An 18,334-nucleotide genomic window follows, 5' to 3' on the forward strand; every position below is an offset into this window, starting at 1 on the left:
ACTGCATATCCATATACTCTCCACCCCTATCAGTTCGCAGGATCTTTAATGTTTTACCTAATCGGTTTTGAGCCAAAGCATGAAATTCTTGAAACTTTTCAAACGTTTCAGATTTCTTTTGCATTAGGTAAATGAAACTATATCTAGAGAAATCGTCAATGAAAGTGACGAAATACTCATAACCACCTCGGGCTTTGACATTCAGGGGTCCACAGACATATGAATGTACTAACCCTAGGGGTTGTTTGGCACGCTCCCTTTCCAGAGAAAGAACGTTTGGTCATCTTTCCTTCTAGGCAAGACTCGCATGCAGGTAATTTACCTAAGACGACATTTTTTAATGGACCGTCTTTGGTTAGGCTATTGAGTCTATCATAGCCTATGTGACCTAAACGTAAATGCCATAGATAAGTTTGTTCATCATTATCAATCTCTTTTGTTTTAAGGTTTCTAGGTCTAGCAACATTGAAAAGTTCATTGTTTAGTGTATATTCGGTCTCAAGACATAAAGCCTTCTTCCATGTGAGCAACACATAATTGAAATCCATTACGAGATATTGTACAAATAGTACTCAAAAAATTCAATTTATAAAGATGTGTTTGTAAACATGAAACACTAATCAAGTTTCTACTAAAGTTTGGAATAAATAAAACATTTTCAAAAACTAAAAATCTCTTTTGAAACTTGAGGAGGGCTTTTCCTTTGGCTTGGACCGATACTAACTCACCATTTCCAACTTTAAGCTTTAACTCGTCTGGGTGCAGATTTTCCCAACTTTCAAGCAGCTGCAATGAAGAACAAACATGGTTAGTAGATCCAGAATCAAAAATCCATATGGATTTGTCATTCTCTAAAACACATGATTCAAAGACAAAAGCATTACCTTCGTTCGAATTTTTTAGAAGCCTGGGACATCGTTCTTCCTGATGTCCGTTCTCATTACAATTTGAACATAGAAGAATATGACTATCAATTGTACTTGAAGAAGCAGCTTTGTTAGAAGCTTCATGCTTAATCCTTTTCCTCTGATTAAAGTTTACAAAACCAGGAGGTGACATTGCAATCAGATTCTGTTCATGAGCTCATAATTCTGCTTTGAGCTTATCCATGTCAGAAGAGTTAAAATTGTTGATCATATAAGAAACAACAAATCCATTATACTCTGGAGGAAGACTATTAAGTATGAATTGAACCCATTGTTTTTTTGATAATTCAATTCCAAGTAGATTTGCTTTTTGGAACTTCAAATTCATCATCAATAGGTGCGAGTTTATGCAACTACCAGGGTGCATTTTCACACTATAGAGTTCATTTGCTAAGACATTGACTAGGAGTGGGTCAAGGTGTGGGTTATTCATATTGGCACTACAAATATCAATAAACATAAGTAAGGTTTTGGTTCAATAAATTCATACACAGGTTCAGAAAATAACAAATAATCACATTTGTTTATAAAAAATACCAAAATTCTAACATATTTTATTTTCCAAGGTTTTCAACAAACTGATACAGTGTCCCGTTTAGGCGATAGTCAAAGCATCATCCATTGAATAGAGTTGTCAATTCATCTAAAATGATAAGCATTCTAGCAACCTTTTATTCAATCGAAAAGAGAATCTGACGTTGTCTCGTTTAGGCGAGACTCAAGGTCATTCATATTTCATGAGCCCCCACCATTGTTTCACACTTTAGTAAGCCTTACTAATAGTCGTCACCATTAGGGTGATCTATAGTAAAAATAAACACTTACAAAAAAAACTTATCTTTCGAGATCTACGACGTTAAATTGCTAATGAACGTTCCTCCATTAGGGAGGATTACTCACTAAAACAATAACTATGTAGAACCAACAATGGAAATCGAATGTCTCTTGATTAAACCTCATTATTTAAAATATTTATTTTATTTAATCATATATTTTATCCTATATTTTAATAATGAAAATTATAAATTAAAGTTGGTCTAAAAAAATTAATTTAAAAAAAATTCCAACTTTAATTAAATTTCAATTATTTAATATTCAAAAATTATATATATATAAAAATGGAAATTAAATAAATAATTAAAATATAATAAAATAAAATTTGAAAAATATCTAATTTAAGTTGATCTAGAAAAATCTAAAATTCCAACTTAAATCTTTTAAAAAAAAATTTAATTAAATATCAAATTAAGTTGTAACCACTTAATTTGAAAGATATTCCATTTTAAGTTAATTCAAAAATTTTAACAAATTTTTAACTTGAAAAATATCCTAAGAATCTTCAATAACTAATTCCTAGAATTCTTCAACTTAATTTTGAAATTCAAAAGATATTCAAATTTAAGTTGATAAAAAAAATTAGTTAGAAGTAATTAATTTACAACTTAAATATGAATATTTAATGATTAAAATAAGCTTCAGAAAGAATCTAGTTAGTTATAATTCATATTTAATTAAATGCAAGAAAAATACATATTGTTTTTAATTATGTTGCTAATCAATTTTATTAGGTTAAGCTAATTTAATTAACCTAGTACAGTTATTCAAATCAAGCAAATGGGCCTTACTAGTTGGGGTTATTCATGTGAGGGAGAGTTGGGTTTAGTATGTCGTACCCACTGCTATTGGCCCCCTAACTCTCACACAAGGCCCAAAAGAGAGGAATTTAACCTTAAAATGAACAACTGTTATTAATTGAATAGGCCCTAAAAACTAAATGTGCCTAAATAAAATCTATCATGGTGAGATATTTTATTTAGTAAACTAGTTCATCTTAATTAAAAAAAAATTAAATGAACTACCTATATGCATCTAAACATAAAGTAAACATATAGGCTCACACATGCACAGAGATTTGGATGGATCCTATCATGTTACTAGGTCATACATAGATGAAATAATAATGTAAAATTTACCTGTTACAAATTATTTACTTGACCTATTGACAATTGAACCATGGGTTATAATCAGATCATTGCATCTGTCAACAAGTTAACCTTGGGAATTTAGATCAAGCAATAATAGGTTTTATAAAACTTACAAACAAGCTAAAACACATACTCCTGCAACAAGTTGGATTGGATAGTTGGATATAGGATTTATTTAATTTTAAATTAATTAACTAATTTAATATTTCGAAAATAAATAAATAATAAAAAAATATTTTTTTTGGTTAAAATAAATAAATAAATAAAATTTAAAATTAAACCTATAATTTAAAAAAATTAAGTTTCAACTAACCTAAATATCTTTTTTAAAAAAATTGCTAACTATCTTTCAAATTTCATGTTATTTTATAAATTAAATATTCAATAAAATAAATTGATAATTTAATATCCTTTTTCTGATTTTATAATTTAATTTATAAAAAAATCACAAAATTTAAAAGTTAGCATAATATCCTATTTCTATTCAAAATATCATGATTAAAATAATCTTATTTTAAATTTAAATGAGGTCAATTTATATAGAAAAAAATAGAATAATTTAAAAAATATTAATATCTGAGCTTAAATTTAAAAATAAGATAAAATAATCAAATTTTAAAAATAAGATAATTAATTAAGCAAAAAAAAAATAGATTTTTACCTATTTCAAATTCAAATTACACTAATATCTTAAATTAATTTTAAAAATTCTAATTAATTTAATTCTGATAATTAGATTTGAAATATGAAAAGTAAAAATCAAAATACAAAACTACATAAAAAATCAGAAATTAATTCCATGAAAAAATATGAAAAAATTGTGAGTTGTAGGGATGGTATACGTTGCACACCCATCCGCGCACGCTCACTGGGTGCACAGCCGAGTTTCCTCGGTGCAGGAGGCTGCTGGCAAGATTTTCACGCGTGCAGGAAGGGATTTCAGACATCCCTGAGTGTGCTGCTTCAGACAGAGGCTGTCCGAACACGCTGCTGACCAAGTGAAGCTCGGTTCCACGAGCTTGAGGGTGTGTGATCACCCTATCTTTTTTCAAAAACTTCAAAAAATCATAACTAATTCAAATAAAATCGAAATTAAGTTCTGTAAAAATTTAAATTGCTTAATTGTTTTCAAACTACCCAACAAAAATACTTGTGGAAACGAAAAATCAATTATTTTTCATAAAATTTCAGAAGCATCAATCAATCATCATATAACACACAGATCAACATGAAACCATCCAAATCACACACAAATCGTTTTAAGTCCAAATTTCTTAAAAGTAAATCAATTACCATGGCTCTAATACAAGTTGTTGGAAATATTTTACCAGGATCTTAGATTTACTAACAAGTATGTTAGTTAACATCCTAAATATGAACTTCTAAAACGATAAGAAATAAACACGTATAAAGTGTAAGAAACCTTATAGTGGTTGTAGCGGAAAATAATGTCTCCTTCCACTCAGATCTCTAACCCTTGTATCCTTTCTGTTGCAGAGTATCACCAAGATCTGAGCCCGATTGTCCTTCTCTTGAATCTGGATTCTTCACAATCTTCCACACTATGATTGACGTACCACTTGATGTGTGTGGGCACTCACTCACTCACTATAGGGTTCCGTTTTAAGAAGAGAGAAAGAGAGAGAGAAGGTGGCGGCTAGGTTTAGGAAGAAGGCTTTGAGTTTTTCTCTGAAGGAATGAGATGCATCATCTTTTTCCTAAAGCCATCACTACCTATTTATAGTCAACCACCTAAGGTTAGGTTAGAGTTATTTGGAATTAAAATAATGAAAAAATAAATGATGAATAAGCTACATAAGTGGCCGGCCATGTATAGGATAATGGGCCCCACTTTTGCAAATTTGCTATTTTATCATTTCTACATCTCATTTTCTCAAAAATACCAATTTTCTAATTTAACCACTTAAATGTCAATTCTAATTATTTAATAACTAAAAATTAATTATTAAATAATATTGTCATTTTAATATATTTATTAATTAGACTAACCAAAGTCTCTTAATTAACAAATAAACTCTAGAAACTCTTTTCTCACAATTTAGCCCTTGCTTAGTGAAAATTCATAGACTAGACATAGTCTAATTTTAGAATTATAATTGATTAATCAAAATCAATTAACTGAGTCTTACAAGCAGTGTTATCTCAACTAGTATGAGGACCATGGACATATATATCCGAGCTTCCAATAAGCAGACCAAGAACTTACCAGGTAAATTCACTGACTTATTTATTCCTTGTTGCATCCACGCATAGAACTTGGAATTGCACTCTCAGTTATATAGAACGCTCTATATGTTCCACGATATAGATATGCTATAAATTATCCATTGTTATAATCCCAATAATCAATGATCCTCGATAGATGATTTACATTGTACAGGGATTAAATTACTGTTACACCCTTCAATGTATTTTATCCTTAAAACACTTAGCTACCTAATGATATTTCAGCGAACTGAAATAAGTACTCAACCAATTTTCTCTGTTTAGCCAAGGTCGAAGGAAATCATCATTTTAATTCTATTTGCTAAATAGAAGCTATAGATTCCATATCTATGTTTAGCGCTCCCACTCAATTGCATTACCATGTTCCCAAAATGTACGTATTATCCTGCCCAAAAGGTAGGCTTAACTAGCAAATCAAAGAACATGTATAATACTCTTGAGATCAAACCTAACCATATCAGGATTAAGATCATTTGATCTAGGATCAACTAGGTGATATTGAATTGAATAGATATTACTGTAAGTTTAATATATTAGAATCAAAGTTCAATATCGGTCCCTTCCGATGCATACTCCATGCATCTAACCCAAGATTTACTTTAACCAATTCCCTGGAAAGAACATAACACTTATCCAAGGTGCAAGTAAACTATGTTGTAGATTCACATATCAGTTAAGCCCTGTGTACTCATAAATCTAGGAATATATATTTAATCACATAATCTTGATTACTTTCCACTGTGCTGACGACACAATAAACAAGAATATAAATGTGATATGGGTTCGGATGAATTTATAAATCAAATAAACAAGTAAATGATAACATGAACCAAATGACACACAAATTAGTGATGAAAAACTTCTGTTTCTTTATTGACATTTAAAAGATAAAAATTACATTGAAATGAAGTTTTATTTAGGGCATAAAACCCAACACCAAGTCAATGGGAGAAGTTACTTATGAAATGGAAAATCACCGCCTGAGACGCCGTTTGGAAGAGGTGCAGCGTTGGAACACTAAATTAGAGTGTGATGCAGCCTCAGCCAGGGTGGCACATGGGAAGAATGCTCAAAATCAACCTGAACTTGGAGTGAGAAGACCACGAGGCAGGCCTCGTGGCTCACAAACCAGGAGACAGGAAAATGCCCACAAAGAAATACCCAGGGAAAATGAGATACCCATGAAAATCAAAACGAACAGCCAGATGGGAGGCAACTGGAAACTGATGAATGAGAAATTCCTCATGACAGTGAGGAGGATCTTGGGACTCAACTAGGAGAACATAGGTCACTTGCGAGAAATCACCAGTGGTCTTCCCAAACCCATAGAGCGAGGACTCGTACAGACCCTAATGGGGGAAATACGATGAACCACACTCAGGGGGAAAGAATAGAGCGTGTAGAAGCAAGTGTGACCTCAAGGCGGTCAAGAACCATAGTCGATCAACTCGAAGAGGCAAAAGTACTCAACGAGCTAATGATTGAGAAAGTATGGGAACCAGTAAATCCGCGAGTCACTCAAAGACAAAGTCTATGAGTAGGACACGATCTATGAGTAAGACCAGGTCTGCAAGCAATTTCTCCCAACCGGATCTGCAAGAGCACTTGAATTGAAAGAAACGTGACCTTCGCCAACAGCTTGGTCCAAAGCAAGAGGTTCCCATCCAATTGTGGATAAACGAGCTGGAGGACAAGTTTAGGAGATATTAAGTCGGGGAACTAAGGAGACAATCTGGATATGACTCAGACAAGAAGCTTGAGCCATATCATCTAGATATAATGAATACCCCTTTTCCTTCGGGATTCAAAAACCCGCATGTCTCGTCATATGACAAAACCACTGATGCGGTCTCGCATTTGAGTAATTTTAACCCAATAATGCGAGCGAGTAATGTGACAAACAATTTACGCTGTATCTTGTTCCCCACCTCGCTTGTCGGAGCAGTGAGCAACTGGTTTAACAAGTTTACTCATCATTCAATAACTTCTTGGGAGCAGTTGTCCAGGGATTTCAAGAAAAAGTTCCAGGCTGCTAAGGATAGACGACCCGAAGCGGCCTCGCTAACCAATATAAAGCAGCAACCCGGTGAGACACTTAAGGCATACTTAAGTCATTTTAGCATGGTTGTGGCTACGGTTAGGAATTTAGATGACATCACACAACTAACAGCCCTTCAAGCGGGGATCTCTACTGATCCATAACTGTAGGGGGCGAGTTATGGGAAGACTTACAAGGTCGTTCAGTAAGAAGCATCACTGAGTTCAATGAAAGGGCTCAGGTATTCGTTCGGAAGGAAGAAGCCCGAAAGGAAATGAATTTGTTGAAAACAAGCTCGGGAAGAAAACCACCAATGTCTCAACAAGTACTGTTTCCACCAGAATTGATATTTCAAGGGCTTAAGGTTCGAAGAGAAAGGATGGTACTAAGGAACCGTTGAAGGATAAAAAGAAACAAAAGAAGCATGATAAGTACGTGCCAGTGTATACCATTTACACTGAGCTTAATGAAACTCGAGAGAGTATTTACCTTGCACATGAGCAAAAGGTTGCCTTCGGCAAGCCTGAGCCCATGAGGAATGCGAGGAGCAAAAGAGATCCTAATAGGTATTGTAAATTCCATAAGGATATTGGGCATATGACCGAAGAATGTCGCCAATTGAAAGATGAGATAGAAAGTCTCATTGCTAGAGGTCATTTTAAACAGTACGTGAAAAGACAGGGCCATGGATACAACCAGCCCAGTCTGCCCAATAACCCAAACAACCAAGGGTTACAACCTCTTCCTGCTGAAGGAGAGGACATCCTGGTTATTTCCAAAGGGCCACATATGGCAGGGGAAATTAATAATGCCCAGAAAAGATATGTGAAAGAGATAAAGAACGAGCAGTCGGCATTCGCCCCAGTTACTTCCAAGAAGGTGAAGACCGAAGAACCTCCCATTATATTCACGGAGGAAGATGAGAAAAACGTGAGGTATCCTCACATCGATCCATTGGTGATTACCATTCAACTCGCCAACAAAAGGATCAAGAGAGTGTTAATAGATAATGGGAACTCGGTAAATATCCTTTATAAGGAGAATCTATGGAAGATGGGGCTCCAAAAAACCAAATTAAGGCCTTGTATGGTGAATCTTTACGGATTCACTGGAGATAGCATTGCCAGTCTTAGCATAATCGAGCTCGCATTAACCTTAGGCGAGGCACCCCTATCTGCCACTATTATGTAAGACTTCTTAGTTGTCGACCTGACATCGGCTTATAACATATTGTTGGGTCGACCAACACTGATCGGGCTAGGGGCAATTGTTAGGCTATTTTTAGCCTACATTTTGGATCACTTTTTATAGTTGTTTTCCTTCTTTGTTATTCTTTTTGGAATAGAATTACGCTTGTTTTCTTTGATTTCAGGTTTCACACTTGGAATATATCAATTGATCGAATTTCGGAAAATAACAAGCTATAGAATAGAGAAAATTCTACAAGAAAATAAAGCTGAAACTTCAAGCTTAAATTTGACTATGTTCTAATCCGATTTTGGAAAAAGTCAAAACATAAAAGTTTTAGATTTCTTTTTCTTCTTTCCAACGCATCTTGAATCAACTCATTTGGAGTTCGTATGTGAAAGTTATACATATTTTACTGAAAGATGCTGAAGCTGTCAAATTTTGCTCCAATAGTCGCGACCACCACTTTCTATGGTCGCGACCATGGTCGCGACTAGGAGCCAAACAGCGAGTTTTTTTTCGTATTTTGCCTATGGTCGCGACTAGACTTTATGTAGTCGCGACTAGAGGCGAAAAACGAGATTTTTGGGCAGTTTTTGACTTTTTCAAAGAGGTAACAACCCTAATTTCTATTTAAGGGGCTCATGTTTTAGAAGGAAAGGAAGGAGAAATAAAACCCTAGAGATGAAGAAGGAGGCAAAGGAAGCAATTGTGGCGATCCGGAATGCAATCACCAACTAGTTCTTTCTTAAACTCTTAGTTTCTATGTTAATTTCTGTTTTAGTTTTGATTATGGATGTTATTATGGATTTTATGAACTAAACTCCTATTTGGGGAGATGATGAATGTTGATTAAAATTATCTTTAGTTAATGATAATTGCTATTTCTCCTTTCTTGATTGTGAATTTATCCAAATTTGTGTTTAATTACATGTTTAAGATTGATCACCTTGCACATGCTTTATGATCCCAATTCAAAATCTGAAAAGTGAGAATTAGGAATGCTAAAATTGGATAAACTAGGTTTTGATGTGAAACGAAAGTATTTGCATAGCCTTTGTGACATTTAGATTATTGCTTAATGCTGATTATATGTTAATCTATCCCAGAGATGATTAGATAACATGTGATTTAGGACCTAAAAGATCTGAAAAGAGTTAGGTTAATTTTTATAATCTGTCATTCACATTGAGAAAGAGAATAGTAATTAGCATTAACAATTGGGTAATTAAATCAACAGGATTCTTTTCCCTAAATATTCATCCATAATTAATTACACTTTTTATTATTATTATCCTGCCTTTTATTTTTTAGTTATTTAATTATTCAACTTTATTATTGATTCTGCCAAATAGAAACAAGAATTCAATTGATTGGTACTTAGTTACAGTCCTCGTGGGAACGATCTCACTTACCTGAGTATTACTTGTTAAAACGATACGTATACTTGCGTGTTGGATTTATCACAACAGCAATCAGTTCGATCAAGCAGGTATCCTTAAAATTCCAAACACCAGAAGGTGTGGGAGTGGTGCGTGATGACCAGATGCTGGATCGTAATTGGTACTGCATTGAGCTGCAGCATAGGAAAGCCGGTCACAAGTTGATGGCGATCTTGGCAGAAGAAAATGAAAAGAAAGAAGAAGATCTTGACCCCTGAGTTAAAGATGAGAGAAACCTATGGAAACTAATTGAGAAATTGGAAGAGGTTATTCTCGACCCAGGAAATCCCACAAAGTGTGTAAACATTGGGAAGAGCTTGGACAAGGAGCTCAAATAGCAGCTAAATAATTTTTTTAAAGGCATACCAGGATCAGTTCGCGTGGAGCCATGGAGATTTGATAGCGATCGACCCTAATATTACCTGCCATTATTTAAATTTTGATCCAAGCTACCCAACAAAAAGACAGAAAAGGAGACCCTTGGATTCCGAGAGGCAAGGAGCATTAAAACAGGAAGTGGACAAGTTGTTAGTCAACGACTTTATACGCGAGGTGTTCTATCCCTGGTGGATAGCCAATCCTGTTCTCATCCCAAAGCTTAGTGGAACTTGGAGAACTTGTATTGATTTCTCTGATTTGAATAAGGCATGTCCAAAAGATTGTTTTCCACTTCCAAGGATCGACCAGTTAGTGGATGCAACTGCTGGGCACGAGCTTATGTCATTTATGGATGCATATTCTGGATATAACAAGATAGAAATTTATGTCTCAGATCAAGAACATACAAGCTTCGTAACAAACATGGGACTCTATTTTTATAAAGTCATGTCGTTTGGCCTAAAGAACGCTGGGGCAGCGTATCAGCGATTGGTAAACGAAATGTTCGCAAACCAAATAGGGTGGAACATGGAGGTTTATGTCGATGATATGTTGGTAAAATCAATAAAGAGTAGGGATCATACCTCAGACCTTGCGGAATGCTTAAGATATTAAAGAAGTATAACATGAAGCTAAACCTGAAAAAGTGCTCCTTTGGAGTTTCCTCAGGAAATTTTTTGGGATTCATAGTTAACGCAAGAGGTATTTAAGCAAATCCCAAAAAAATCAAGGCATTAATAGACATTCCATCACTGACAAAGCCTAAAGAAGTACAAGCCCTGACAGGAAGAATGGCTGCACTTAACAAATTCATTTCGAAGTCAACTAATAAGTGTGTGTCGTTCTTCAATATATTGTGAGGCAACAAAAAGTTTGAGTGGACAAAAGTGTGCGAAGAGGCCTTTCAGAACATAAAAAGGCAACTAGGGACGCCTCTAGTTTTGGCAAAACCAATAACTAGAGAAACGATGTTTCTCTATTTAGCCATCTCGGAAGATGCGATCAGTGCAGCTATAATGCGAGAAGAGGGCAAGCACCAGCAACCTATTTACTATGTAAGTAAAAGGTTACTAGGGGAAGAATCCCGATATCCCCCTCTAGAAGAACTCGCGTTGTGCCTAGTCCATGCGTCTCGTATACTACAGCCATACTTCCAGGCGAACCCCATAAAAGTGTTAACCGATCAGCCCTTGAGACAAGTTTTATCAAAACCAGATGCTTCTGGAAGATTGATAAAATGGTTGATTGAACTGGGGCAGTTTGACTTAACATACCATCCTCGAACATCCCTCAAGGGCCAAGCTTTGGCCGACTTCTTAATAGAAGGTATAACTCTTGAAGAAATTCCACCTGTTCAGCGAGATGCGGAAACCTGGAAGTTATACGTGGATGGTGCATCCAACGAATAAGGTTCGGGTGAAAGGGTAGTATTAATATCGCCAGAAGGCTTTAAGTTTCACTATGCTCTGAGGTTCCAATTTGACGCATGAAATATGAGGCTGAGTATGAAGCCTTGATTGCTGGCTTAAAGATAGCTGAGGCATTGAAAGTCAAAAACCTCATCTGTAGTAGTGATTCACAGCTGATTGTGAACCAGGTCCTCGGGAATACCAAGCCAAAGGCTTAAAAATGGCGAAGTATTTAGAGAAAGTTTAGAAGAAATTGGAAAGATTTGATTACTTTAAAATTGAACAAATTCTGAGAGAACAAAACTCCAATACCGATGCCTTAGCAAAACTGGCCTCGCAGAATGACTTGGATGAATTGAACTTAGTTTCGGTGGAGATGCTGAGCGAGCCAAATTGTAATACCCTAAAATTATGAAATGGATTAGAAAAAGCCTAATTAAATAATTATGAATAATTGAGGAATTATATTATTATATAGAGTTCAATATATGGGAATTTATTTAATTAATTATATGTTAAGACCTCGTTGGTGAGTCAGGGCTATTTTAGTAATTATGACCCGAGAAGGGTAAAATGATGAAGTTAATTTAATTACGTGCTTATAGGACTATATTATTATATAGTATGCATGTGTTGTCTTTTTTCAGGTGTGTTTTGACAGGTTGGCGCGGCATAGTCACAACCGGGTATTTCGGGCCGAACGAGGTTCGGGCCTGAAATGCAATTGGGATTGAAATTATTTGGCATTTTAAATGATGGTGAATAATCTAAAATTAATTGGGTTTAAATATGCATGAAACGCCATTTTCGCCCTTGTATGCTTAAGTGAAGGTTATATTGCCCTAAGGGCATTTTAGTAATTTGGCTTTTATGTGAGATAAGTGTTGTGAACTGGATTTTTTGACAAATGAATTAGAAAAATTCTAGTTTTGTTTCCCCTATATCCGACCCCATCTCCCTCTCTAACCCTCTCTTGAATGTTCAACTAGAATTGGTGAGGAATAGCTTGAATTGGGCTTGGAATTTTGGTATGTTGTGCTTAATTCTTACTTGAGACTTGAGGTAGCTTCCTTTCATTGAATTTAATTGAAGTTCTTGCTGGTTTTATTTAATTGTTGAAAAGTATGGAAAGTGATGTTGTTCTTAGATTTGCATGTTTATGAATTTGTGTTAGATCTTAATGGAATTGAGTGTGATTATCATGAAGTTGTTGTGGGTTTTATTGCTGAGTTGTGGCTGAGATTTCAGGGGATTTTCTAGGTTGAAAATTCATGTTCTTTTTGGTATTGAGCTGCTAGAAAAATACTTGAATCAAGTTGGTTTGAAGCTCAAGTTATGAGCTTGAAGAGTTGTTAGTTTAAAGCATGATTTTGGGTTGAATTGTGGGATTTGTTTTTGGTAAATTCAGAGGCATTTTTAGGGTTTCATTGAGTTTAAAATCTGATTGTAAGCTCTGATTTTGGATGTGTAAAGCAAGCTTGAGTTCATGTCAAGCTTGGAGCTTTAATGACACTTTTTGATTTTTAGTAAAATTATTGTTTTTGAGCTATGGAATATGTTTAATATGTTATATAATGATGCTCTGGAAAGTTTGGTGGTGTTTGGGGAAGATTTGAGTAGGTTATGGGGGCTTAAAGATTGAAATTTTTAGTGTTGTTGCTGCCTAGACAACCGGAATTCTGGTTGGTTCAAGGCTGTTCCAACCGCAATTCTGGTTGGACTATATCGGGAAAATGCTGAATTTTGTTTTGGCCATAACTTTTGACTCGGGACTCTGTTTTTGTAACACCCCAATTTCCCGAGATGTCACATAAGAGAGTCCGTATAAAACAATTTATTAAGATAAAGAAAGTAAAATACTTCTTTATTGCAAAATATCTAAGCATGAGATCTCACTGTTTAAAACAAAATAATATTAGTACCATAAACTTAAAAAAGAACTAGTTAAATCAAAATAACGGTTCCACAAAATATATAACTTTTAAAAACATTAAAAACAAAATACTGCGCCAGCCCCCTCACATGCAGTCCACGCCTCAAGCTCTTCAATCTCACTGCTTAGCCTTACCCTTACCTACACAAAGAGTACCTGTTGGAAATTATTTTACCAGGATCTTAGATCTACTCAAAAGTATGTTAATTAACACCCTAAATATGAACTTTCTAAAACGATGAAATAAACACATATAAAGTTTAGTAAACCTTACATTGGGTGAAGTGGAATAATATGACTCCTTCCGTTCAGATATCTAGCCCTTGATTCCTTTCTGTAGCAGAGCATTATCAATATCTGAACCTGGATCTCTTTCTATGATCTTTAGTGTTGAAACTCCTTCTTGCTAAAAGTCTTTCTTCACGATCTTCCTCACTATGATTGAGGTATCACTTGCTGTGTGTGGGCACTATTCTCACACTAAGAATTTTGAAATTCTAGAGGAAAGAGAAAGAAGAAGTGGCAGCTAAAGATAGGGAGAGAGAAAGGCTCAGGTTTTTCTCTGAAGGAAAAATAGAAAATTTAAGTGTAATTTTCCTGAAGCCTTCACTATCTATTTATAGCATTCCACCAGGGTTAGGTTTGAATTATTTGGCATTAAAATAATGAAAATATCACTTTAAATTCCCTACAAAAGTGGTCAGCCATAAATAGTGGATTTGGGCCTCACTTTTTTCAATTTTGCAGTTTTATCTTTTCTGCATCTGATTTTCTCAAAAACGCCAATTTTCAAATTCAACCATTTAAATGCCAATTCTAACTATTTAATAACTATAAATAATTATTAAATAATATTGTCATTTATCATATTTATTAATTGAACCATACAAAGTATCATAATTAACAAATATGCCCCTAAAACTCTTTCTTTACAATTTCGCCCTTACTTAGTGAAAAATTCACAAATAGACATAGTCTAATTTGAGAATTATAGTTGATTAATCAAAAGCAATTATATGAGTCATACAAGCAATGTTATCTCAACTAGTGCGGAGACCATAGGTCTATATAACCGAGCTTCCAATAAGCAGATCAAGAATTTATCACTAAAATTCACTAACTTATTAATTCTTCGTTGAATCCACGCATAGAACTTAGAATTTCACTCTCAGCTATATAGAATGCTCTATATGTTCCACCATATAGACACATCATTAGTTATCCATTGTTATAATCCTAATTTGATCAATGATCCTCTATATGAATGATCTACACTGTAAAGGGATTAGATTACCGTTACACCCTACAATGTATTTAATCCTTAAAACACTTAACCCCGTATAAATGATATTTCAGCTTATGTGAAATGAGATCTCCACCATTTATTTTTGTTTGGTCAAGCTCGAAGGAGATCATCCTTTACTTACTATTCGCCAGATAGAAGCTATAGATTCCATGTTTATGTTAGCGCTCCCACTCAATTGCACTACCGTGTTCCCAAAATGTACGTATCACCCTGACCTAAAAGTAGGCTTAACTAACAAATCAAAGAACACGAATAGCCTCTTAAGATTGAGCCTAATCATAACAGGATTAAGATCATTTGATCTAGGATCAACTAGGCGATATTGACTTGAATAGATATTACGATAAGTTTAAAAAATCTAAGTCAAAGTTCAATATCGGTCCCTTCTGATGCATACTCCATGCATCCAACCTGAGCTTTACTTTAACCAATGCTCTAGAAAGAACATAGCACTTCTCCAAATGCAAGTAAACTCTGTTGTAGATTATCATATCAGTGAAACCCTATGCCTGATAAATCTAGGAAACTTTATTCACATAGTCATGTTTACTTTCCAATGTGTTGACAGCACAATAAACAGGATCAAGTATGTGAAAAGGGTTTCAGATGAATTTATACATTATGTACATATAATCATGAAATAAATCATGTGAACCATGAAACATTAAATGTTATTTCTGATCTATATTAATAAGTAAATCTGATTATATTGAAATGAGTTTTATTTAGGGCATAAAACCCAACAAACTCCCACTTGCACTAATATAAAATAAAAAGTGCATTTCAAATAATCTCAACACCTTGATATACAAATTAAGTGTAGTAGTAGTAAACTCCTCGTAATAGGATCTAAAAGGTTGAATTAAACACAACCTTTTCTCCACCATTACTCTTCCTTAATCACAAAATCATTGATAATGTGAAATTCCTCTCTATATGTCTACTCTCTTGGGATACTGGATTCTATACTTTTGGCAACTACTTTTGGTTAATAGGGAAATAACCCTAGTAGTTTAGGCAATTTGGAATGGTGCCAAAAATGTATAGAACTTTCCTTAGACTGAATAAGTACCTTTCCTGTATCTTTAACATTCAAATTCCTTTCTGGTAGACCTAGAGACTTCAGATAGGTTTTTACACTTCTCCAAAATCACTATTCCACCCCCAGAGTAATCACCATCTTATCAGAAAGATTTTCTAGCACAAAGGCAAATTTTGAAATCTGATGTGGTGTAGTCTAATAGTTTTAAACACACTCTTATTGACTAACATATAGTTCCTCTTCTTAATCTTAGGATTTACTTGATTATCTTCCAATGTTCTTTCATGACTTTATCTTTTCTGGAATAGTTGAGACTCTTCCTTAGATAAATAAAATCTATGTCTAAGAAGTTGTGAAGCTTCTATAGATTGCCATTAGAAAGAAAATGCTTTAGCATCTTACTAAAGTAAGTTTCTTGCATTAGAGTAAGTAATTACCAGGTATACCACAAACCATAGGTTTAGATAAACTCAAACCTATAATACCAGGAACAGGAAGTTTTGTTAAGTCCATGTAAATGGATTAAACCATAGTTCTATTGGCTTTTCTTCTTAGTTTCTTATCTTGATAATCCATTACTTGTTTAAACTCACAATGGATTTTAATCACTAGTGTCTCCCAAATCATAAGAAGGTGAGTTCCTAGAAACTCTCCCACTACGACAAGGTACTGTGAATTATGTCTAAGAAAAACTAAATGGTATTGATCTCTTCGGTTGTGACAAGACAACAGAGGCAGTTGGATCATCATATGTCAAATAAGATGATAGAACACTTTTGGAATCAAGAAATAAATATCTCCTTTATTTGCTACTTTATTTTCAGACTTAATCATTATCTTAGAAAAGTAGTATTTGTTTGAACAAACACTTTCTTATCTATTGACTATGGGATGATCCACCCCTAATCACTTAGAATAGCTAACAAACCATGGTTAACAGTTTTAGCTTTTCTTAAGATTTTGATTAGGTCATCCATGAATCTAGTAATGATTTACATTAAGTATACAACCATTACATCATTCTGAAATTGTATTACCATAGAAGGATTTAGGCAACAACTAGTAACTAATCATCAATATGCAACTCAAAATTTCTGGGGAGGTAAGTTTGGATATAATACAAAAATCAATTTAATGAACTTTGAACTGTATATCTACTAACTATTTCTCCACCCCTATCAGTTCGCAAGATCTTTAACCACTTACCTTAATGGTTTTAACTATTGCTAGAAATTAATGAAAGTTTTCAAACATTTCAAATTTCTTGCTAAAAGGTATAATCTAGAGTTATCATTTTAAGAATACAACGAAAAACTCATATCCACCCCTGAATGTACATCCATCTGCGAATGAGATGAACTACTTTCAGTGGATATAGGCATATAACTCTTTGCATAGATTGATCTTGTCAAATCCACTATGAACAAGATAAAAATGCCATAGATAAAAAACAATGTGGTAGTGTCTTTTGATGACTTAGGTTTAGTTACATCAAAGAATTCTTAGAATAGTGCAAGTGGATCCTGGTCACAGAATACCTAACTCATATTCCATACAGTTTGAATCCATTAATAGAAGATGGATATTAAACACTTGGAAAGTGTAACTGTATTGCTTCCTGGAAATAGAAATATAAGAAAATTTCTGTTTGGATTCTAAAATTAAAGTCAAAGACTTAAATTCAACCAAATATAATGAGTAATTCTTTCTTGGACCACCACTACTAATTTAACTCTAAGTCAGATTTGCCCATACAAGTAGGAGATTTCCAAGATTGAGGATTTATATCAATTGGGAATAGAATTTCGGGATTATAATCATATGCGTCATTTAAATTCTTAAGAGAAAATATAGAATGACATGAAATGATTTATAGACCATTCATCCAATGATATGTTATTGAGCTAATTCGCAATGAATAAGCTAAGAGGAATTAGGATAATTTCGTTTATAAATAAGAATCCAACGATGCTTCGATTAGCGAAAGACAAAGTAATCTTATTTATATATAATCTTCTTGTTTCATATTGTAAAAATACTAGTCTAAGGTGTCATCAATTGATGAATAGCTAGATGTTGCATATACAATATTTATCTTTCGAGATCTTACACTATTATCTATGTCTAATGGTGATAATCCATTAGGGATTTGTCGCATTAGAACAACAAAATAAGTCGACCAACAATGAAGATTCAAATTTAAACTACAATTTAATAACAGAAAATAACATGGTTCAATATAAATTCATACACGATTCTAAAATTATTAAACATATAGCAAGTAGGAATGACAAGTGAAAATACTAAAACATACAATCCTAAATAATTTCCAAGGTTTTCAACAAACTGATACAGTGTCCTGGTAGGCGAGAGTCAAAGTATCATTCATTGAATAGAGTTGTCAGCTCATCTAAAATGCAAACCATTCTAGCAACCTTTT

Source organism: Cannabis sativa, chromosome 8 (genome assembly GCF_029168945.1).
Source record: "Cannabis sativa cultivar Pink pepper isolate KNU-18-1 chromosome 8, ASM2916894v1, whole genome shotgun sequence".
Lineage (NCBI taxonomy): Eukaryota > Viridiplantae > Streptophyta > Magnoliopsida > Rosales > Cannabaceae > Cannabis > Cannabis sativa.